The 24165-nt window shown below is 46.1% G+C and overlaps 1 long non-coding RNA gene across 2 annotated transcripts in view; it reads left to right on the plus strand.

Moving 5' to 3' along the window:
- Window positions 1–13731: 13731 nt before the first annotated feature.
- Window positions 13732–24165, plus strand: part of LOC130706884 (uncharacterized) — a 35360-nt gene continuing 24926 nt past the window's right edge. Inside the window, exons 1-2 of one of the 2 annotated variants that reach the window (XR_009006931.1) lie at window positions 13732–14372; window positions 16294–16452. This is a non-coding gene — a long non-coding RNA (uncharacterized LOC130706884). Of the gene's footprint in view, window positions 14373–14424; window positions 16453–24165 lie in introns of those variants that run through there. The other variant, XR_009006930.1, reaches the window with a different exon arrangement.

Here is a 24165-nt window from a genome sequence, read left to right on the forward strand (position 1 = left end):
ATTGACTCACTGTTGTCTACATAGTGGACTTTAACCCTTTTTTATAAGCAGAGGAAGCCCCAACTTTTTTCAATAACGTGTAACCAAGAACCCCAGGATAGAAAACAGATAAAATCTGAGCTGCTCTGAGCTGCTCTGGGTGAAGCAGGGACAGACGCCTCAGAGGCTGCCCTAAAGTCCTCTAGCCCCACCTCCTCTGGGCTCCCGGCAGCTTCAAGGAATCCTGAAGCACTTCTGGACACAGCTGGAACCCTACTGCCCAGTGGGAAGCCTGTGCTCCTTGGCCTAGCATTCAGGGCCCAATGGAATCTGGGTCCAGCCCACCTTTTTGGTGCCATCACCCGTCACTGCACTGCACACATACCCCAAGTCCCCGCTACACAAACCACACATGACCCCACATGCCAGGCATTTCTGAGGCTTTGCACTGTGGCCACACAGTGTCCTCTGCCGGGTGTGTCCTCCTGCTCCTCCCTGTATGGCGAGATCCTAGTTGCCTTCCCAGGTTTAGCACCATCATTCTATGTGAACTCTTCCCTTATGAACAACGTGGATGAACTTCCGTTATAAACTAATCCCTCCCTCCTCTAGGAAGACTGCTGAATTTACTGTCTAACCACTTACCACATCTGTTACCTGGACGTGTTTCTCCTAGCAATATTGTGGGCAAGGGCCTTTGATTATCTTTCTAATCCTGGCCCAGATTTCAATAAATGTTTGTGGCATCATGAAGTTAAGACTGTGTCCCCTCTATCATCAACAGAGGTGAGTGAGCTATTCTCAATTCCATGAGGAATTCTGAGAACCTTCAGGGCAAGAAAGAGGCCAAAGAGCCCTGAATTGGGAATCTGGCTTGCTCCACACTATGTCTTTCTTTCTTTCTTTCTCTCTCTCTCTTTCTTTCTTCCCTTCTTCCTTTCTTCCTTCCTTCCTTTCTTCCTCTCTTTCTTTCTTTCTTTATAATTGAAGTATAGTTGATTTACAATGTTGTGTTAATTTCTGCTGTACAGCAAAGTGATTCAGTTACGTACATATATACATTCTTTTTTCAAAAAATATTCTTTTCCATTATGGCTTATCATAGGATACTGAATATAGTTCTCTGTACTATACAGTAGGACCTTGTTGTTTTTCCATTCCATATGTAATAGCTTACATCTGCCAAACTAGGTCTTTAAATTCAGCCCTACGCTGCTATGGTTTTAATGCTCTTGGAATAATGATACTGATCACTCTAGTGACTAATTTTTATAAGGCAGCAACCACATGCCAAGCACTGCTGTAAGCATTTTTCAGGGATTAACTCATTTTTGTTTTGCAGAATGAAGGCTGCAGGAGTTACTAAATTGAACTCCTCTTTCTAGTTGCACTGGGGACTGAATGAGATCTTACAGATCATCTCCTGCAGCAATGAAGAAACCACCAGAGTCACCAGACAGAGAATAAGATGACCACTTCAGGTGATTCAGCAGGTGGCAGAGCTGCCTGGTGGCAGGTCTCCTGGCTCTTGGGTGGCTCTACTTTCGCCCACACAGCACTGCTTCTCTGTAACAGGAAATGGCCTGATACCAGCCAGAGCCACATGTAGATGTACAAAATGTTTTACAAAGCTTCCGCAAAGGCATATGACATTCAGGTATCAGCACAACTCAGTTCATGCCCAAATATTTCCTCACTTAAATGATTCCATTTCAAATTTGATTTATTTGATGTAAAAGTTGCCTCCTAGTAAAAATTATAATCACTAAATAATTTCTCTAACAATGGTATGAGTTGCACCAATAGAAACCTAGGGTAGAAACAACCTCCTGTTCTCAGCTATAGACGTGCTAATGACTGCATGTGAGATCCCATCCAGGCAGAGTGGGCTCCTGGGGAGGCCTCAGTCACTCTGGTTAAGGCTGCTACCACATGGCTTCAAGGACATGGCTGTCATGACCCTCGGATATATACTGATCATAATTTTTTGTAAAGCATGTCATCTTAGTCAGCTGAGGCTGCTCTAACAAAACACCATAGACTGGGTGGCTTAAACAACAGACATTTATTTCTCACAGTTCTGCAGGCTGGGAAGTGCTAGGTGAAAATGCAAGCACATTCAGTTCTTGGTGACGGCCCGCTTCCGGGCTTACAAACAGCCACCTTCTGTTTGGGATCTCACATGGCAGAGAGCAGAAGTTCTGGTCCCTTCCTCTAATCCCATCATGGAGGCCCCACCTTCATGACCTCATCTAAACCTAATCACCTCCCAAAGGTCCCACCTCCAAATACCATCACACTGGGGTTTAGGGCTTCAACATACGAATTGGGAAGAACACAAACTTTCGGTCCGTAACACATGTCTCAATTCAAAGTACATTTCCTGAAAGGCAGCATGATATGGAAAGACAAGTGAACCTGAAGTCAAAACTTCCACCATTGACCAACTGATCTTTGGGGGAATCAGTTAATATGGCCAAGTCTCAGATTTGTCTTAAGGAAATGTTATCACAACAATCATGGGAGCCAGATGGTCCAAGTATTTCACAAATAATGAAACTGAGGCAGCAAATAGGTTACCATCACTTAGCCAGATGGTGACAATAGCAAGGAAAACTGACTCCAAAGTACTCCAAAGTACTCCTGAAAATGCATCCTTGGGTTTAGATTCTGACATTGAGACTCAGAGTCAGTTAACAGAGGCAGTGTAATAGAACAATTGAGAGCCTCTCCCAGGATTACGCCTCTAAACCTATCAAGTCTCTACAAAACAAGTAGATCCTGTTATCTCTGCCTGGAGAGAATCAGAATCTTCTGACTTTAAGTGTTAAAGGATTCTTCTACATACAGAGACTCTGAATTTGGAAACCAGCTAGATGAGCCACAATGTTGTACAACATCCAGGTTTTAAAGAATCCACGATAAGAATGGATTTTCTTTCTTTCTTAAAAGAACCTCTCTCTTGCTGCTTCACCCAATTCAATCACATATACCTTTTATAAATGCAATCAAACCAAAGAAATAAGGTCTTTTCTGTATTTTGTTACTCGGAGAAAAAAGGCGTCTTGAACACGAGTGACCCTCCTTGTTCGGCTCTGCTCCCTCACTGGTAATTCCAGGACATAAAAGTCACCAATTTCAAACAGAAACAGGAGATAACCAGGTCGAACTGTCATTTCCAGAAAACCTTACTCATCCTCTCTCTTGAAAAGGTCAGTTTATTGGGATAATGATGAAATGATTATTAACCAATCTTACTGGGCTCTGCAAGTCCTCTCACCTCTAAGGATAAAAATCCATTCCTGGAGACCAGGCATTCACTGGACGTGCTCACACTTGTGTACACCCATAGCCCCCTGCCCTCCTGGGGCTGCCTGTGGCTTTACCCCACGGTGAATTAATGCAGGCTCACCCACCACAGTGCTCCCAAGTTTACTGGCATCGCCAGACAATGTCAAGAATTATTTTGTTTTACTTCTCTGATGTTCCCAGTTTACCTTGTTTCAGATTAATAAAGCAATTACAATACTCTCAATTAAGAAGCTATTTTACAATGCACTTTCAATTCCAGTTTGTGAGCAACTCACTTAATTATTTCTATTTGTTTTTCTTCCTGAGTGGATAATTTCTTCTGTCTTAGAATAGTAGAGCAATCTTTTTCTTAAAGAAGAAATACTGGGCCAAATTCTTCCTTAAAACTTAGTGTCTTCAGCTCATACCATCAAACATAAACATCTTCCTGGACAGTAAACAGAGCTCAGATCTCATCAAATATCAAACCTTATTCTTACTTCAAAGCTGTTGAAGGAACTTTTCGTCACCTTCATGATCCTCAGCTATAATTTTTCTTTTTATCTTTTGATATGTACTAATTAGATTATCATCTACATCGTATAACTGAAAAGACAGGTTTAAAGGCTGGCCCCGAACAACAAAGAAAAAAGAGTCTCGACCCATAGGCCTGGCTGCTTATCCGTCTTTGTCTATTTGTGGGACCTTAGGAGATCAACCTCCCAGAGAATGTTTCTTCAAATTAAAAAAAAAAAAAAAAGAGAGAGAGAGAGAAAAATCAAAATCTCTTCATTTCACTGGGTTGTTAAGAAAATTAAAGGTGGTGATACATGTAAAAACACCTTGCAAACCATGACACTCTAAGCACATATTAGCTAAAGTTATTATTAGTGCTTGACAACATGGCATGGAAAAGGACCCCTCCAGGGAAGGTTATCTCATTGGGAACGATAAACAGGAGGGGATGGTGATGGCCTGACAGTCACTAAGGCTATCTCATTGGGGACAATAAACAGGAGGGGATGGTGATGGTCTGACAGTCACTAACGGAAGGCCCCAGAGACCAGCCATTTGTTTTCACACCCTTTGCTCCTCAGGACATGTAAGACTCAGAGCATATCTCATTCATTCTGACCCCCTTCCTCAGACAGTCACAAAGAGACTGGAATTGAAATAAAACACATCCTGATAGGTTCATGAGTTTCTAGCCCCTTCCCTTTCTCCATTTGGAGCTCAAGATTTAGGCACTGTGGCCCTCACTTTTTCTCGAGTTGAGAGATTCTGTTGCTGTTGTTGATTTGCTTATATATTTTCTGCTTCTGAGTCACAACACAAGAGTGCCCCTGGAGATGCAAATCAAAACCACAATGAAAAATCACCGTACACCTGTCAGAATGGCTATCATCAAAAAGATAACAAATATTGGGGCTTCCCTGGTGGCGCAGTGGTTGAGAATCTGCCTGCCAATGCAGGGGACACGGGTTCGGGCCCTAGTCTGGGAGGATCCCACATGCCGCGGAGCAACTGGGCCCGTGAGCCACAGCTACTGAGCCTGCGCGCCTGGAGCCTGTGCTCCGCAACAAGAGAGGCCCGCACACCGCGATGAAGAGTGGCCCCCACTAGCCACAACTAGAGGAAGCCCATGCACAGAAACGAAGACCCAACACAGCCAAAAATAAATAAATAAATAAATAACAAAGATAACAAATATTTATATATTAATAGTATAGCACAGAGAACTCTTCTCAATACTCTGTAATGACCTACATGGGAAAAGAATCTAAAAAAGAGTGGATATGTGTATATGCATAACTGATTCACTTTGCTGTACAGCAGAAATTAATACAACATTTTTAATCAACTATAATCCAATAAACATTTTTTTTTTAAAGCCAACAAATAATAAGCGTTGGTGAAGATGTAGAGAAAAGGGAACCCTTGCACACTGTTGGTGGGAATGTAGACTGGTGTAGCCACCATGGGAAACAGCACAGAGGTTCCTCAAAAAATTAAAAATAGAATTACCATATGATCCAGCTATTCCACTCCTGGGCATATATCCAAAGAAAATGAAAACACTAATTTGAAAAGATACATGCTCCCCCATGTTTATAGCAGCACTATTTACAATAGCCAAGATATGGAAGCAACCTTAATGTCCGTCAACAGATGAATGGATAAAGAAGATGTGGTATACACATACAACGGACTATTACTCAGCCATAAAAAAGAATGAAATTTTGCCATTTGGAACAACATGGATAAGCCTAGAGGATATTGTGCTTAGTGAAGTAAGTCAGACAGAGAGAGACAAACACTGCATGTTTTCACTTATATGTGGAATTTAAAAAATAAAACAAATGAGTATAACAAAACAGAAACACACACAGATACAGAGAACAAACAAGTGGTTACCAGTGAGGGGAGGGGCACAATAGGGGAAGGGGATTAAGAGGTACAAACTACTGTGTATAAAATAAATAAGAGGGACTTCCCTGGTGGTCCAGTGGTAAAGAATCCCCCTTACAAGGCAGGGGACACAGGTTTGACCCTGTGTCCCTGGTCAGGGAACTATGATCCCACACACCTCGGGGCAACTAGACCCTTGCACCACAACTACTGAGCTCGCGTGTCTCAACTAGAGAGCCTGTGTGCTGCAAACTACAGAGCCCACGTGCCCTGGAGCCTGGGCACCGCAACTACAGAGAAGCCCGCGCGCCGCAAGGAAAGATCCCGCATGCCTCAACAAAGATCCCGCATGTCGCAACTAAGACCTGACGCAGCCAAAAATAAATAATAAAATAAATAAATAAATAATTTAAAAATAAAATAAAATAAATAAGATACAAGGATGCAATGTACAGCACAGGGAATATAGCCAACATTTTATAATAAACTTAAATGAAGTATAATCTTAAAAACTATCAAATCACTATGTTATACACCTGAAACTAATGTAACATTGTATATCAACTATACTTTAATTGAAAAAAAGAGTTCTCTTATTCCAAGGTGGGACAGGCCACAGTTCCAAAATATTTGATAACTGTGGCTTAAAGAGAAATATTTGGGTTGAAATACAAAAAGCAAACAAATGCATTTAGAGATTAGCATTGCCATGCCTATGGAGAAAGTTGACAATTAAAAGGATAATATGGGTCACCATGCCTTACTATCGGGGTGACCCTGAGCAATAATATTTCCTACTTCGTAGAGCTGTCATGAGGATTAAATGAGTTAATATATGTAAATGTGGAGAAGAGCATTGGCACAGAGGAAGCACTGTCTAAAGGTTTGCCATTAGTATTGTTACAACAATTGACAAATTTTTATCAATCACTCAGGTGCTGGCCAATTTAAAACTTGTCCCCCCCCCCAAAAATAAAATAAAATAAATAAAACTTGTCCCATCTTTTTCCAATCTTCCATGGTTAGCAACAGTTGACAGTTTGTTCTTGTGAGAATGGACCAATAAATCAACAAAATGTTGTATCTGATCCACGAGAATATACACCGGATGCATCTGTCCTAAGTGCTGTGGTTGGTTTTGGCGAAATGCAACTGTGTTTATAAACACATTAGAAAACCTATTTTTCCGCCCCTTTCTTTCCCTCAATTCAGAGACAATGATCCCAATGACCTCTTTAGACATATTGTTACTAAGTGTGGTTGTTTCAATTATCAAACACCAAATGAGCTTGCAAAATAAGACAAGGATAAAAGAAGAAGTCTGGAAAAATCACCTTCCTCTTCAGTATCAATAAATAACACTAAATTTTCAATTGAATTCAAAATGTACATGAAGAAAACAGTTTGATGCAACCTTCTGCATTCAAACTTTCGAGAAGAAACCAGCCCTTACTTGTCAGTTTCCTAAGGATCAAGGACTACATTCCCTTATCTTCATATCCCCAGGGCATGCAACAGACACTCTCAAAAGATGGATGCATAGATGGAAAAAACAGAGCTGCCTTTTACCCACATTGTTCAGAACCCATCAAATTCCTATAATCACAGAATTAAAGAATGTTAGTGATGTGGAAGGAATTGAGCTCAGGAGAAGTTACACAACTTGCCCAAAGCCACGTAGCTATTTAACAGCAGAGACTGAACTTGATCTATCACCCCTATAAAGAACGCAGGGCTCTCAAGCTGTACCAGAGCTTCCCAGCTAAGGGCAAGTCTCCGTGGCCTTTTGGAAGCTTTTGAAATATGCCTCTGACACCAGGAAAAGTGTCACATGGGTGCTTTTCTTCACGTATCTAATCAATATTTACTGCAGAGCAATCTTCACCTACACTCTTCGTTACTCTCAGGAATTAAAGAACCACTGACTCTCTCTCCAACTTGCCACTTCAGGCCTCTGAGATGAGAGATTCGCTACTTGTGGTATGAAATCCTTCTCCTGTCTCCCAAAGCTTTCCGATTTCACCTCGGGGATAAATCAAAAGCATTTCCATGCTGTTTATATTAGAGGGGCCTTTTGTTGAAGAAACATGCTTTATAATTTCAGGCGCTGGGACTTTTGTTTACAGACGGAATTAAGTACAGGTTGAAACTGTGGCTTTTAGACATAACACTGCAGGAGAAGCTTACGCTCTACCACGTAAGAAATCTTTCTCAAACTCCAAGAGACTGGCACCTCCAAATCAGTGAGCTGGGCAGACAGCATTCGTTCCTGCCTGCTGGCACACAGCTCAATGCTACGGCCACATGGCCCAAACAAGAGCTCCAGGAGCCTAAGCCAGCGGTACCAGTGCCACACCTCTGATGTGCAGACAGGGCAGCCCAACGGGGAGTGCCCTGGGTCAGAGACTTGGAAGCAGAGAAAGGAAACGGAGCATAGCTCAGATGATATTACGTTCCTGCTCTAAACCCTTCAGTGATTCCCACTGCCTGCTGTGCGACACTCAGAATCCTCACCGGGGCTTACAATTGGGTCCCAATCTATTCCTCCTCCTTACCTCCTGGTTCCCTGCAGGCCTACCATGTTCTAGATGATCCAGACTGTTCTATCTCCCTGAACAGTTCAATGACGTCACCACCTCCACACCTCTGCACAAGGTGCCTCTCCCCTGAGATGCTCCAACCACTCCCTCCCTCAGATCTCATCCTAAGTGCCACCTCTTCTCTAGAACCTTTCCTGAGTTCTCCTCCAACCTCCCAGGCCTCCCCCAAGTGGAAGTGGCCTCAATCGCCATGACACTCTTGCAGTCCTTTTGTAACCGCCCATGGTAATTATTTTCTAAACGGTGTGGCAGCAATTTGGGAATGTTTTTTCTTGCTGTCAGTCAGCATTAGCTGAGCATCTTCCGTGTGTCAGATGCTGTGTTGGGTGCCTGGGACATGAAAATAAATAAAGTCAAGGTTCTTGCCTTCAATGGGCTTATGCTCTAGTGGATGAGATGACACTAGGACAAAGAGTTATACCTAGTGCAGGGGGGAAATGAAATATGAGAGAGATGATGGCATTTTAAGTTGGGTCTGAAAGAGAAATGTGTTCACTGGGCAAACAATAGAGAGGGAGGAAGGGTTCTTCGAGGGAAAAAGAACATGATACACAGCAGTGCTTGTCACAGGTTTTACTGAATGAATAAAACAAAGGCCGGGAAGGTTAGCTCCTTCCTGATTGGTTAGCTCCCTGCTCACTACTGTCTACATTTACTGAGTGTGTTCACGACTCCCATCCCTCACAGCAACCCCGGAAGTTAGGCAGCACCATCCTCATTTTATGGATGAGAAAACTGAGGCTTCCAATGCCCAAAGCCCCAAAGCTGTCAAGTAGCAGAGCGTGGCCGGTGTTCCTGATACTATAAGGTTGTACTAATGAGTTCGCCTTCAAGGACCTAAATATAAAGCAAACTCTTAGCTCTCTTCCTCTGAGCCTGGGTGGACCACTCCGGGCAGCCCTCAAATACCCAAAAACCATCTCAGGGAACACATACTGCGAGGGAACAAGAGAGAAGCAGCCGAAGCTGTGCTGCGTGCAGATTCTGGCAACAGCGAGGCCCTGTGTCTCCCTATAAACCTGATGTTACTCCTCTCACGGTACATGGTTTTAGTGGCCCCAAATGTGGGCCCTCTGTCCTAAGATATAAACGGCAACCGGGAAAGAGCCATCCAAAAGTCACCTCAGGCCAACTCAGGCTCATTAAAGCTCCCTTAGGGCTCCGAGAATTGAATGGAACCTCTGGCTTTCTAGGAGAAAGCATTTCGTTTTTGACAGAGTTCTTTTCCCCCCTTTTCTTCATCTGATCATTTTCTCAATTTTTCCCTTTCACGTTCAGGCTTTTTCTGTAACTCTTGTATTGGGCACATGCCCTTCTAGTTTTTCCTCCTAGCTGGGACTATTATATCTTGCTATTGTCATGTTCCTTTTCCATTGAAAGCAATCAAAAATGAAAATCCACATTTCAGAACAGTGTCTATTAAATAGGCACCTTTTCATGGTTGGAAAAAAAAAAAAAAAAGAGCACTCTCTGAGGGCTGAGTTTCAGTTCTGTGTGTCACCTAAAGATTAGACACTTGGGTGAGACTTCTGCCTCTTCACAGGCCATTTGTATTTGGGTATTTGGGAGAGATGGTAGAAAGTCTGGAGTCAGAACCAACTTGTTCTAAGGAATTCGTCGTCGAAAGCATTGCTAATCAAAGTGTGGTCCTGGGACCAGTAGCAACTGCATCGCTTGTGAGCTTGTTGGGAACGGAGACTCTCAGGCTCACCCCAGACCAGCTGAACCAGAATCTGCCGTTTTGCAAGATCCCAAGTGATTCGTAAGTACATTAAAATTTTAGAAGCACTGGTCTAGAATTAAAAGGAATTTGCTTTAATGAAACCATCCTGTAGCCTCCACGTGGATTTCTTTCCGAAGAAAGAAATCTCTGTACAGTGAACTCCATAGAGCAACCTCCACCACCCTTTTCCACCCAAATTGTTTATTCATGGAAGAATTCTGAAATGATAAATCATCTTCCAGAAATCACACTCAGCCTGAGGGAGTTCCAGATGACACAAAGCTGATGGCCAGCCTTTCTGCGGCCTGTGGGAACTAAGAAGGGAGAGGTGATAGGCGACCCTCGTCCCGCCTCCTTTAAGGCCCTGGATCTTTTTGTTGATATCTTTGCCTCTCGGAAGAGGGGAGCGAAAGACGTGTTGTACAACCGCACGGGTGACTAATGTGAGACTGAGGGGGCTGTGCTGTGTACTGAGCTCTGAGATCCTTGAGTGGGGGGATGCTCTGTAAACACAAATGGCAGAACCAAGGGCCAACCAAGTCCAGGCTGTGCTCAGACCTCACACTTCCAATAACAACAGTCAAGACACACACAGATGAACCCAGACTAACCTGTCATCTACACTGGAGAAAGGAACAGAGAGGATGGAGAATCACGTGCACCTGGTTTAAGGAAATGACAGCTAGAGCTGGAGGCAAGAAAAGAGAAGAGGGGAGGTGATGACCAGGCCCTGCTCGAGGCTGTCCTGCCCACCTGGTCCCACTCACCCTCCAAGTGGAGCTAAAGCTCACGGGCGGACAGAGGCTGTGACCAGAGCCCTGGCAGGCCACACAGGTGCTGGCCTGGCATCCCACTTGACCTTGTCCTCGATGAAGAGGACACCTGCCTCAGAGACATTTCTGTAAAAAAAGGGAGCACCAAAAGAGTTACCCCTTGTTGAAAAACCAAAACCGGGTCCCCCACCCAAAGTGAGTGTTTTCGCACTAATTCCGATAAATATGCACATCACAGGAAGCTCGTTTAGACTCCTGGCATCTCTCAGACCTCTAAGTGCAACACCTGGGTTATTGATTCCTCTGTGTTAAAGCCCAACTTGGTAGTGCCCTCCCCACCTCTACTAATTTTTCACCCATTATTTCCATCTTCACCTTTGAATTCTCTAAAACGGCAATATTTTAAAACACTAAAATGGTTTACTTGTATCAATCAATACCTGCTTTTCCACCAATTATAATTTATTTGTAGATTAACAGTTTTTCAGCTCCAGAAACATGATTCTGTCCTCTTAATATGCCCACATCAGCAAGCTCTCACAGGAAGTCTGGAATGGACAGCAAAGGGCAGTGGTGGCAGAAAGACCCTCAGGCTCTGAAATCCAGACAGGAATGCCATCCATCTTCCTCCACCACAACCAAAAGACAGCCCTCCCCCCCCCCAGAACCGAATGCATCAGAGATCAGCCGCCCCTGAGGACTGAGGCTCTGAATTTGATTTCAGCTAACTTCCACTTCACAGAAAAGCACTCGACTTTATTCCCCCTGTACCTCAGACCTGGATAAGCCAAGCAGTTCTCCAGAAACACATCTGAAGGAACACCTCTGCATCCCCTCCCCACCGCCAACATGCACGGGCATGCCTGAACACACCACCTCCCAAGGCAAAGAGAAAGTTAACTTTCAAATAAAGCTGTCCTGCAGCCAGTCTGGTCACATTTCCAGACCCTTCACATTCACAAAGGTGGTTCTTGCAACTCTGGCCTAAATCCAGAAGCTGAAAACTGACCTCTGCCTGCTGAGGGCACAGACCAGGGTCAAAGGTCCACAAACACACGTTCGCCACAAATACACCACTTTCTTTCTTTCTCTCTCTCTCTCTCTCTTTTGACCAAAGTGAGAATAATGGGCCAGGCTTATTGTCTTTCCTTCAGAGAAGCCAGGATGGGCGGCTGGTGGGAAGCTCCAGACAGAATGTGGGCCTGTGAATCTATACAGGCTCCACAGAGGAATTTTCTGGGAACTCCAGGGGTTTTGAGGAAGGGTGGTCTCAGGCTGGGACACAGGGGCTCCTCGGATTCTCGGGTACCCCAGAAGTCTGGGGTGTAGGGGGGGCGGAGTGGCAAGGCTATCCTGACAGCCAGGCGCCCCTTCCCTGCCGTCCCAGGCCCTCCCCGCCACGGCGGGGTCACTCACCGCCCGTGAGCTGTGCAGGGCCGAAGCACAGCGCCAGCTGAAACCACAGGATCACGGCCAAGAGTCTCTGGGGGGACTGAGGCTGCTGCTGCTCTAGAAATCCATCTCCATGGCTCGGGTTCATTCCACGATACATCTTTCATCCACAGAGGGCATCCGGCTTGCAAGAGTCTGCAACCAGGAGCGAACACGATGATACCCCAGGCTGCCGGGGCGCCGGGGGCCACGCTCCCCCTCCTCCGCCCTGGGACCGGGACCCCCGGCTTCCCCTGCTCCTTCCCCATTCCTCCCCCGCGCGGCCCCCGCCCCCTTTCCCACAGCGAGCTCCCCCCGCTTCTCCCCAGCGCGGGCTACACTGAGTAACAGCCGCCGCGGGATGCTGCGCGTGCGGGAGCGATGGAGGAGGGGAGGGAGGGCAGGGGTTAGCGCACATTGGCTCCGCGCCGGTCCCCCGGATTCAGCGGCTGTGACCACGACAGGAAAGTCTAAAGCCTTCCAGCCTCTCGGGGCTGAAAAAACACTTTTCCCCGGGCCTATACATTTCACTCTTAGGAATCTCACGAGGTGGCACCGGATCCCCCCAGCTACTTCTCTGGTTTTCCCCAGGATCGGGATGGGTCCTACTGCCCAGTCCCCAGTGAGATTTCTCTGCGCTGTCAAAAAATTCCTCCCTCGGGGAGCAGAGCCAGGCACCAACTCCCCCTCCTCGGCCTGCGAGCGCCTCCCCGGAATGGAAAGCCCCTTCCGGGGCTCTCGGTCTTACCTGTGGGTCTCATGCATGCAGCTTCCTTCCCTCCTCCGCCTCCTCCCCCCGCCAGTCTAACCCGCATCTGTGCGCGACCTCTGCTGCCGCCGCTGCGCGAGCGAGCGAGACGTTAAGCCTCGGCGGCGCCGGCGGCAACGGCGGCGCCGGCGGCGCCCGGCTCCAGCTCCCCGCGCCTGCGCTCTCCCTCCCCAGGCTCCGGAGCGGACGCGTGAGGGAGTTGCGGGGGGAAGGACGACAGTCCGGTCGCGCGCCCCCGAGGAGGTACCCGCGCGCCCGCTACCTGAGCTCCCGAGCGCGCGGCGGCGTCGCGGAGAAAGGGAGGGGGAGGGGGCGGCGGCGGCGGCGGCGGCGGCGCCCGGCTCCAGCTCCCCGCGCCTGCGCTCTCCCTCCCCAGGCTCCGGAGCGGACGCGTGAGGGAGTTGCGGGGGGAAGGACGACAGTCCGGTCGCGCGCCCCCGAGGAGGTACCCGCGCGCCCGCTACCTGAGCTCCCGAGCGCGCGGCGGCGTCGCGGAGAAAGGGAGGGGGAGGGGGCGGCGGCGCCCGGCTCCAGCTCCCCGCGCCCGCGCTCTCCCTCCCCAGGCTCCGGGAGCGGACGCGTGCGGGAGTTGCGGGGGGGGGCGGGAGGACGACAGTCCGGCCACAGTCCCCCGAGAAGGCACCCGCGCGCCCGCTACCTGAGCTCCCGAGCGCGCGGCAGCGGCGCGGAGAGAGGGAGGGGGCGGGGGCGGGGCGGAGGCGCGCAGCCCGGACACGCACGAGGCGCGCACGCGCCTCCGCAGAGCCAGCCAGCGCCCCGGCTGGGGAAGGGGCCCCGCGAGCGCGGGGAGGGGGAAGGGACCCTCCGCCGCCGCAACCAATCGGAAGCCCGCGCGCCTGCACGTGTCGGCACAGGCCTAGGGCCGGGTCGCCCCTTTCCTGGCGCAGGACGGCGGTCTCCGCATGCGCTGCGCGCGACTCCGGGTGGCCGCCGCGGCCTCCGCGCGTCCTCCGGTGCCCCCAGAGCGCGGCACGGCGCGGGAGAGGGCTCCGCTTTAGGCTGCTGCCGCGGTGGCGGCTCCAACCCGTGGGACAAGAGTGCACAGGGCGGCCGGTCCCCACCCCAAGACCCTCACCACCGACGGGGTTCACGTGGGCGGGGGGGGGGGGGGAACGGCCAATTGCCAAAGTCTTCCTTTCCTGCGTTTAGCTCTCCGCACCTCACCACGTCCCACCAAGGCTCTGCGTGTCCCCTCAGAGCCCGAATGACACTCTTCCCCCTCCCCCGCTCCCTTGATATTTGCCCTTTTGCGAGCCACAGGCGTTGTGCGGGAGGACTCTTAGCCTGTCTGGGAGATGCGCTGGCCCCTCCGAACGTCCGCCCGGCGCGCGCTCTCCTTGCGGGGAGAGGGAGGGTCCTCGGTGCAGCTGCAGAAGGTTGAGTACGGAGGAGGGGGCGGCGGTGGGGTGGGGGGCTTCTGGGGTCGTGGATCGGAACCCAAGGGGGTCGAGGGTGTTTGCCCTCCCAGCCCCCGGTGGAGAGAGTTTGCCTCGTCGGTGTTGTCTCTCTGTGGCTTTTGGTGCCCGAGCCCAGCCCGCAGAAGGGTGCAACTCACTCCCCACTGGTTCTGGCCGCCCGCTGGCCCTGCGCAAGGCTGGCCTTCCTCGGCCTGCCTGGCTCCGAGGGCCTACGTCCCAGCCACGGTAGTTAAGGGGTGTGAGCTAATGAGGTGTTGCAGGCAGGCGGCACTTTAGAACCAGCGGCACCCCATTATTCTGTAGCAATTTGTGGATATGAAAACCACGTTTCGGATGCCGCCACCAAATCATCTTCTGCTTCCATCGGCTGTCCCCAAATCTCACATACTGATGGTAGTCAGGAAATCACAGCTTTTACTGTGTCGACTCTTACTGGGAGTAATTTTAACAAATTCTGTCAGGATAGATTAACTTTTAGTAGATAAATGTAACTCAGCATTTTTTCTCTTTATTTATTTTTGCTTTGTAAAACTGAGATGGCAGCTTTGCATAGAATAAGTTCAAGATTTTTCACTAGCACAAGTTCGTTTCTGCTAAAGCTTGTGCTTTGGGGCTCCAGAATCTTAGTTGGGTACCCACGCTTCCAAGGTCCTATGACTGACCTCTAGAGTTTGAATATTTATGTAATTGTTTTTCTCAGTAAATTTTCTAAAGCTTTCTAATAAGCCGTCAAATCAACAAACTCAAAAACATTTGTTGACCATGTGTATGTCTTTACAATCGTAAGAGATATGTCTAAGCACTATTGAGACCTGTTCTCCAGCTGATAAATACAATCCAGTCGTACAGAGAATAAAAGAATTGAAAGAAACATCCAAGTTTATCTGGTGCAAACACAGGACCTGTGCTTGAGTACCCCCCACCCCGACATTTCTGCTAAGTGGTCATGCAGCCTCATGGAATACTTGAGGAAGCCTGTAATGTTTGCCCTCAGCTCTCTTAGAAAAGCCCTCTTTGTACTGAACTGAAACGTACCTCCCTGAAACTTTTACACACTGGTTCCGGCTCTCCCATCTGGGCCCACACAGCTAAATGGGATTCCTCTTCCTTAAGACAGAGCTTTACTCATTTGGAGATGGCTTTACGTCCCCTTAACTCTTCCTTTCTCCGGGTTAAACTTAGCTACTTCGCACAGTGTGGCAGTGCCTAGACTCCTCACCAGCCTTGTAGCCTTTCTCTGGATGGGACCCAGTTTCCCAATGGCCACCCACCCCCCAGCAAGCAGAGTTCGTTTCCAGAAGGGGATTCCACACTCACTCCGTGGGTTCCGACCAGCACACGGCAGGACTGGCACATCCTGTATGTTAAATAATTTGCTTCTATTAATGCAACGTCAGAAGACAAGCATTTGGAGGGCAGGTACAGCACACCATTCTGTTAGCTTTCCACATTATCTCATGTATTAGTTTCTAGGGCTGTCATAACAAAATATCACACACTAGGTGTCATAAAACCACAAAGATTTATTTTCTCACAGTTCTGGAGGCCAAAAGTCTGAGATTAAGGTATCAGCAGGTTTGGTTTCTTCTAAGGCTGCTCTCCTTGGCTTGCAGATGGCCACCATCTTGCTGTGTGCTCACATGGTCATCCCTCTGTGTGTGCAAGTGTCTGGTGTCTCCCTCTGTGTGTGTGTGTGTGTGTGTCCTAATCTTTTTTATAAGGACACCAGTTATATCGGATTAGAGACCACTCTAACAAGCCCATTTTAACTTTATTCCCTCTTTAAAGGCCCTGTCTTGAAATACAGTCACATTCTGAGGTACTGGAGGTTGGTGGGGGGGGACACAATTCAGTGTCCAGTGTTACACTCATTTTACAGGCGAGGATGCTAAAGACAAAGGAGTTCAATCCATTTACTCACGACCACCCAGCCAGTGGAGGCATCAGATTAAATCTAAAGCAGTTCAGTTCCATCCTAATGGTTTTCCCAATACATCACAGCTATTGCTATGAACACCTTCCACCTCAAGGATTCTAGGTAAGTTATCCTGAATATAGGATGTAGATTTTTCTCAAGAGGACGAGAATAAGGGTAGATGGAATGCAGGAGAGAGCATGACTTACTTCCTGCTAAATGGGCAAAAACTTAATCTTTCTTCCTCTTTCATATAGAAGTCAATGCCAAAACCAATACCAGTGGGGAGACATGCTGAAGCAAAGCCTCCAGAGTCTCCCTCCCAAACACAGGAGAGCTGAGGGGCTTCTCTGACCTGATTAAAAACTCCACCCCTCCTCGGACTCCACGCTTCTCTCAACCCTCCATGAATGACATTCCTCACTGTTTTCACTCATTTTCCCCTCCCCTCTCCCATCCTCTTACTGCCCCCCACCTTGCCCTAGGATTCTTTTTCAAAACTTACTGAAGCTCTGTCTTCATGGCATAGCCTTTGATTTCATTTTCAGTGGACAATAACATTTCATTCCAAATATATTCATTGAGCACCTACTATGAACTGGGCACTGTACTGGGTGCTGGAGATGCAGTAGTGAGCAAAGATGCTAAACCCCCTGCCCTGGAAAAACTCACAGTCTACTTAAGGAATACATGATAAACAAAAGAGGAAAACATTGGGAGTGTTAGATGGTGTGAAGTACTAGGCAGAATAATGAATCAGGGAATTTATAGAGGAGATGTGTAGGTTAGAGCATAGGCAGAGTCGTTATAACCAAGTGATCCAAATATTCAGTAATTTAAATAGAAGTTTATCTCTCCCTTATGTGAATGTCTTACTATTCTAGGTGGATGGGGCATCTCTGCTCCATAGGGTCATTCAGGGACCCAGATTCCTTCTACCTCATTATTCTGCCATCCTCTAAGATACTGTCTTCATGTGTGGGACAGAAGCTGGGTCACTGATCTGTCTGGGGTCCAGTCTGAGGGAAAGTGATAAGAAAAGGGAATCTAAGGCAAACAATTTCCTTTCAGGCAAGGGAGGCAGAAGTTACACAAAAATTAGCTCTCTCACCTATCATTAGTGAGAACCTAGTCACATGACCATATCTAGCTGCAAGGGAAGCTGGGAAATGTAGTCTTTATGGGGCAACCAGGTGACCAGAAGCAAGAAGAGAGTGGACTGAAAGGGTCAGGGGAAACTGGCAGTCTATCACATGTGCTGTGCAAAGATCAAGGCTTAAATTTTTGATAAAGTAGGCAGGGAAGCCCTTACTGGGAAGGTAACATTTAAGTAAAAACCTGAAGGAGTGAGCTATGCAGTTTTCTAAGAGAAAAGCATTTCCAGGCAAAGGGAGAACAGATGCAATGTCCCTGAGGCAGGAGCATGCCTGTTGTGTACAGGAAACAGGAAGGATGTCAATGAGGCTGGAGTGAGTAAGTGATGCAGACAACTAGGGGGGCTGAGGTCAGAGAGGTCTCCTACTGAGGTGGACCTTAGAGGCATTGGCAGGGATCTGGTTTTTACTCAGGGTGAGAAGAGAAGCCATTGGAGGTTTGTGAGCAGAGAAAGGACACGATGGCACTTGAACAGGAAGTGTCTGAAAGAATTTATGTCCAGCATGGCATCAACCACACTCTACCACTCTGCGCTCTGTGGCCCTTTCATCCTTCCTCTTGAGCACCTCTCAGCTCCTGCACCCCTGAACCCCAGAATGCCAGCTTTGAAGGCACACTGCTTCACAGTCCTATCAACCCTCAGCGTCTAAACATTATCTCCACGAAGCACCTCCCACAGTCCACACCTTTTCATTCATCCCAACGTGCTTGCACTTAGCAGACTGGTACCGAGCCTCTGAGTAGATTGTGAGTTCTCTGGGAGCAAGTGTTTCTCTACTTGTTCCACCTATTGCTAAACATAGAGCCTGGAACACAGTAGAGCAATCAAGAATTATTTTCTGAATTAACTGATTAATAGCAGAAGAACAGGAGACCTTCCCCACCAATCTTGCCCTGGCATTGAAAACCAGACTGAAGTCAGTTGATATTCTTCTCTCTTCTCTCTGGGTTTCCTCAATCCTGCGCATCCAGGAAAACATAGAATCAACCACAACCCATTTAATGAGCTCAGAACATGCTAGAACATAGGTTAGCATTGCACTAGATGCTGGGTTTGAGTACAGATCTAGAATTGTCAAAGCATATGATCCACCCACCACCTCTGCCCTGGATGGATAACACACTCAGTGAGGAGACACACTTCCAAGGCTGGAGTGTGGAACAGGATAAAAGTGCTCATTTGGAAATAGAGTTACTATATGATCCAGCAATCCCACTCCTGGGCATATATCTGGAAAAGACAACAACTCTAATTCCAAAAGGATACATGTACCCCAACGTTCATAGCAGCACTATTTACAATAGGCAAGACATGGAAGCAACCTAAATGTCGATCCACATACGAATGGATAAAGAAGATGTGTCGTATATATACATATATATATATACATACATATATATATATATATACATATATATATATATACATATGTATATATATATGTGTGTATATATATATATATATATATATATATATATATATATACGGTGGAATATTACACAGCCATAAAAAAGAATGAAATAATGCCATTTGCAGCAACATGCTGGTACCATGCTGGTACCATGCCAGCACTGTCCCCTTGCCATAGGTCCAACTAGAGATTATCATATTAAGTGAAGTCAGTCAGAGAAAGACAAATATATGATATCGCTTATATGTGGAATCTAAAAAAATGATACAAATGAACTTATTTACAAAACAGAAATAGGCTCACAGACATAGAAAACAAACTTATGATAACCAAAGGTGGGAGGGACAAAATAGGATTTTGGAATTATCAGATACACACTACTATATGTAAAATAGATAAACAACAAGGACCTACTGTATAGCACAGGAAACTATATTCCATATCTTGTAATAATCTATAATGGGAAATAATCTGAAAAAGAATATATATATGTGTATATGTATAGCTGAATCACTTTGCTGTACACCTGAGACATTGTAAATCAACTATACTTAAATTTTAAAAAGTGCTCATTCAGTCACCTCTCACCCATTCTTCCTCCATTCAAGGTGTATTCTCAGGTACTTGACATGTTTCAGTCATTGTACTAGGTGTGGAGGATACAAAAATATAAAAGACCCAATCTTTGTCTTCAACCAGTTTATAACCTATGGAGAGAGTAGAAAAGTAAATCTGCAATTACAGGGTCATGGGCTAAGTGCTAAGATTGTAAAGCAGATAGGATGGAGTGTGCTGGAAAAGGATCCTGGGGGTGACTTCATATGTTGTATGAGTAGAAGTGTGTGTGTGTGTCTGTGTGTGCGTGCACGCACGCACGTGTGTGTGTATAAAGGGAAGAAAAGGAAGAGAAGGTGCAGTGAGTTTCCAGGCAGAGGGAGCAGCTTGTGTAAAGACCAGGAAGGAGGGGGTGGGGAAAGAGACCAAGTGTAGAATTTAGAAGACAAGTTGGGAGACGCCAAGAAGTAAAAATTCCAAAAAGCACCTGTGCCATACTGAGAAAGGCTTGGAAAGTCATGGAGGGACGTTTGGTTTGTGTCTGAAGAAAAAGAGAGAAGACTGTGGAGGAGTGGAAATAAACTGGAGACAGGAGCCAGGAATGGACTATTCACCATTGGACCAAAGATACATGAAAGGTACTCAACATCACTAATTAATGAGAACATGCCAGTGAAAACAACAGACACTGTTTTCCCCTATCAGATGGACTACAAATATAAGTCTGATAACATCAAGTGTTTGGTGATGATGCAGGGAGAAGGGAATTCCCATATTCTGCTGGTAGGAGTGCAAATTGCTATGTATTAACCATGTCTTTTATTTTCTGTATTCTGATGCTTTGACACCTGGGGCATTGTTGACCCTGGAGAGACTGCCCTCCCCAGGGCTAAGCAATTCCTAGAGATAGTAAACTAGAGCCCACACACCCCACTACCTCCTTTATGGTCTCTCACACTTAGAGTCACTATTCCCCTGCCATAATCACCCCAGCGCCAGGTACCAGACAACTACGGACAGCCCCTATGCCTCAGAGCCCACTGAAATTATTCAAACTAGCCTATTATAAACTTGTTTACCCACCTCACCCATTCCTTCCCATGAAAACCACACATTCCCCACTGCACCCCTCACTCCCTCTGCCCCCTGACCGGTTCTGGTGCTTCCCCAAGTGGCCCTGCATGATTTGCCATGCCTCCTGCTTCTAGGGAATTGTGAGTATAAAGAAAAACACCTCTTTCCTGACTGTCATTTCCATATCTACATGTCTTACTGTATCTGATTAAAACAAAGCCTTTGGTGTCCTTAACACATGCTACACTTAGAGGAGGGTAAACTGCCCTGCAAACACACCACTCATTATTACCCCTAAAGAAGCCCTGGCAAGTTCACCTCAAACACTTCACCCACTAAGCAAAGATGATGTCAGTACCTACCTCATACAACTGCTGAGAGGCTTAAATGGGATCTCCTAGAAAGCACCTGAAGAGCACCCAGCACTGAGTAAGTACTCAGGCAAGCATGTCCCAGGATGTTCACTGAAGATATTTATGTAATGGTGGAAAATTGGAGACACCCTGAATAATGGAATGACTAAATGAATTGTGGTACAGTCACACTAAGGAACAGTATGTAGTCATTAGGTATAAACTAGATCTCCATGTAGGACCATGGAGAGCTCTCCAAAACATTGTTGGGTGAAAGAAGCAAATTGTGGGACAGAATGGACAGTAAGACATGATTTATGGAAAAACAATACCATAGATTTTCTATCAACTAATGTGAATAAAAAGGGAAAATGCCTGAAACCATGCACAGAAGACAGTGGGGTTGCATCTGGGTTGGTGAGAGCAAATGGAATTGTTGGGGAGGATTAATCAAAGAATAGTTTTATTTCTATAATTTATATTTTACTTTCATTATTCATTTATTTGTATATAATTTTGTTGAGAATACTATTATGTAATGCTTAGATAGTTAGAAATTAATTTGCAAGGCAAAGGAAAAGATAGGAGGGGAAAAAGATAAACATAGAAGAGGAAAAGGTCGGAATGAACCTGGGGCCTAAGGACATGAAGTTAACTTTGAGAATACTGTGCACTGATGGTATATTTTTTGAAACTAGAGATAATGGAGATCTATCTACATAAGGCATCTTTTTTTTTTTTTTTTTTTTTTGTTCATAAGGCATCTTTTGACTGAAGCATTTCCTTGGACAGGAGTGGAGGGATGTCCAGTAAGGACTAACTGCAAAACTAGTTTGCCATTTTGTAAAAGATCAACGCTGAGCTCCCCTCCTCATAGAGATTATTGAGATACTGCCTTCCCTTGTCTTTCTCTGGAGGCTTCCTCATTTCATACTATATCCCTAGCAATGGGTTGGTTGTTTTCCTATAATAATTATAGTAGGCTAGACTGACAAAACCGATAAGCCAAAACAAGTAACAACATAAGAGAAGTTCCTTTCTCTTAGGACAGTGCAGGGCACTGACGGTGGGGCAGGGATGGGAGAGTTAGAGGAAGACATTCAGGACCAGACAGAAGGCAACTTTGTCATCATCAACATAGTTTCCAAGAATCTGTGATCACTGCCATTTCAGCTGTTTTATAAGATTTAAAGATGGTGAGACCCAACACAATGACACTTGGATAAATGAAAGGCAAAATTCTTTGATTCTTAGAGCTCTGAACAAGAGAAGGTTGCTAGGCAGGGCCACACAGGGGATTGTACCCAGGAACAGAGTAACAGCAGGCTGGGGCTCTAGGGGGCAGCTGATTTATGGCAAGCCGGGTGGGGTTAGCTAGGTTTCATGGTCTTCCTGTGGATTGGCTAAGTTGAATCATTTGGGGGCAGGGCTCTGGGCATAGGGGTTATCCCTAGTTGTCCGGTACCTGGCTCTGGGGCAATTAGGGTATATGTTTCGTGGCCCCAGAGTGTTAGGGCCCAACAATGAAGTGGTTTGGGATGTGGACTTAATCGGCTGTTTAAGAAGGGAAACTGACTGACCAGCCTCTTATTCAGGGCTTCAAAACTGGGAAAAGACAGTACAATTAAAAAAAAAAAAAAGTTATATCAGCCCATAGAAGAAGGAGGGTAAGGCATAAGGTCCAGGCCTAAAAGTGGTCCACATCTTTTCTGCCCACATTCCATTGGCCAGAATGAGGTCACATGGCCAACTAGTCACATAGTCTCACATAGATGCAAAGGGAGCTGGGAAATGTAGTCCCAGGGACAACCATTTCTGAAGAAGGAAAGCTCAGATTTCAATGGCCAACTAGCAGGCTGCGCCAAAAGGCTGTAAATGAATCTGAACTCAAATATTGCTTTACTTCTTCCCTCCCCCCACCCCCCACCCCCCACCCCCCCAGCCCCCGCTTTCTTAATATCTGTTTCTCCTGCTTACATGGTAAGCTGCTTCAGGGCAAAGACCATCATGTTCTCTTGCTTTTGATTCTTCCCCAGCAATTATTTCTGCACCCAATGGGCTTCTCACTAAAACAAGTCTCAAGTAATTTCAGTATGCAAATTAGCTGCCACTTAAGAGCCTGGCATAAATATCTGATACTTAGAATATAATTTCAGTTAGTTAAATTTAGATCACTGGGGGGGGAAAAAGAACAGCAGCATAAACATTCTCTGGGCCTTTGGCCTTTTTATTTAATTCTGAATTGGATAAGTCTTCACTAACTTTAAGCTTTGACCTCTATATAGCAATATTTGGTTCTTGGATTAAATCAAAGAAGTGTTGCTAATGAAATGGTTTAACAACGTCACATATAGTCAGATTTTCCATTTCAGTTGACTCTTAGGTAAAGGTAAACCAGTGCTTTCAGGAACACTTTCAGTAGTTAATTAAATTAAAAATGTTATTTTCCTGACCTTTTTATCTTGTCTCATCTTCTTTCACCTTGCCTTTTTTCCTTGGTTTCTTAAAGACTCTTACCTTTAAAACCACTGTCAACTTAGCATAAATATTTTCTTTGGAAGGCTAACACTTAATGACACCAGGGAAGGGGTGGGAGAAAACAAACCTCACTATGGAATCACTCGACATTCATCCAGCACTAATTGAGTGCCTAAGGTATGCTGAACACAATGCAAATCCATAAAAATGCAAATGGCTATCATCTCAGCCTTTAAGAAGTTCACAGTTATGAACCTGAACCTACACTTTTTCTACGTAAAAGTTTTTATTCAGTCACCCATTCATTCAACAAATATATTTTGGGTCCTACTCTGTGTAGGTTGCTGATCTAGCTACTGGAAATATAGACTTGAACAAAACAAAGATGCCTGCCCTTCTGGAGCTTACATTCAAGGAGAGGAAGGTAGGCAATAACTTATCCCCACTCCCCACCCTTCCAACCCAGAGGTGATTTCCTTTACCTGTGAAGTCCCCTGATATTTTAGTATCTTCTGGCAATTGCTACTCTCTACCAGAGTTGACAAAGAGCAGGAACTAGGTCTTAACTTTGATATCCACCATGATGCTAGGACAGGGTTAATAAATGCTTATGAGCTCAATAAATGAATAATGAGTGCGTCTTTTCACAAAAGTACAACCTGTGTAGCTAAAGCAGGTGAAGACCCACAGGAAGCTGAAAATGCCTTTTTCATGTCCGAAGGCAACAAAGTAGCTGCAAGCTCAATGGGGTTTGCACCCACACTCTCCCCCTGCCTTCTGCTGACCTGGTTTGGGGACTGGGATGAGAG

The sequence above is a fragment of the Balaenoptera acutorostrata genome, unplaced genomic scaffold (assembly GCF_949987535.1).
Source record: "Balaenoptera acutorostrata unplaced genomic scaffold, mBalAcu1.1 scaffold_608, whole genome shotgun sequence".
NCBI classification, from domain to species: Eukaryota; Metazoa; Chordata; class Mammalia; order Artiodactyla; family Balaenopteridae; genus Balaenoptera; species Balaenoptera acutorostrata.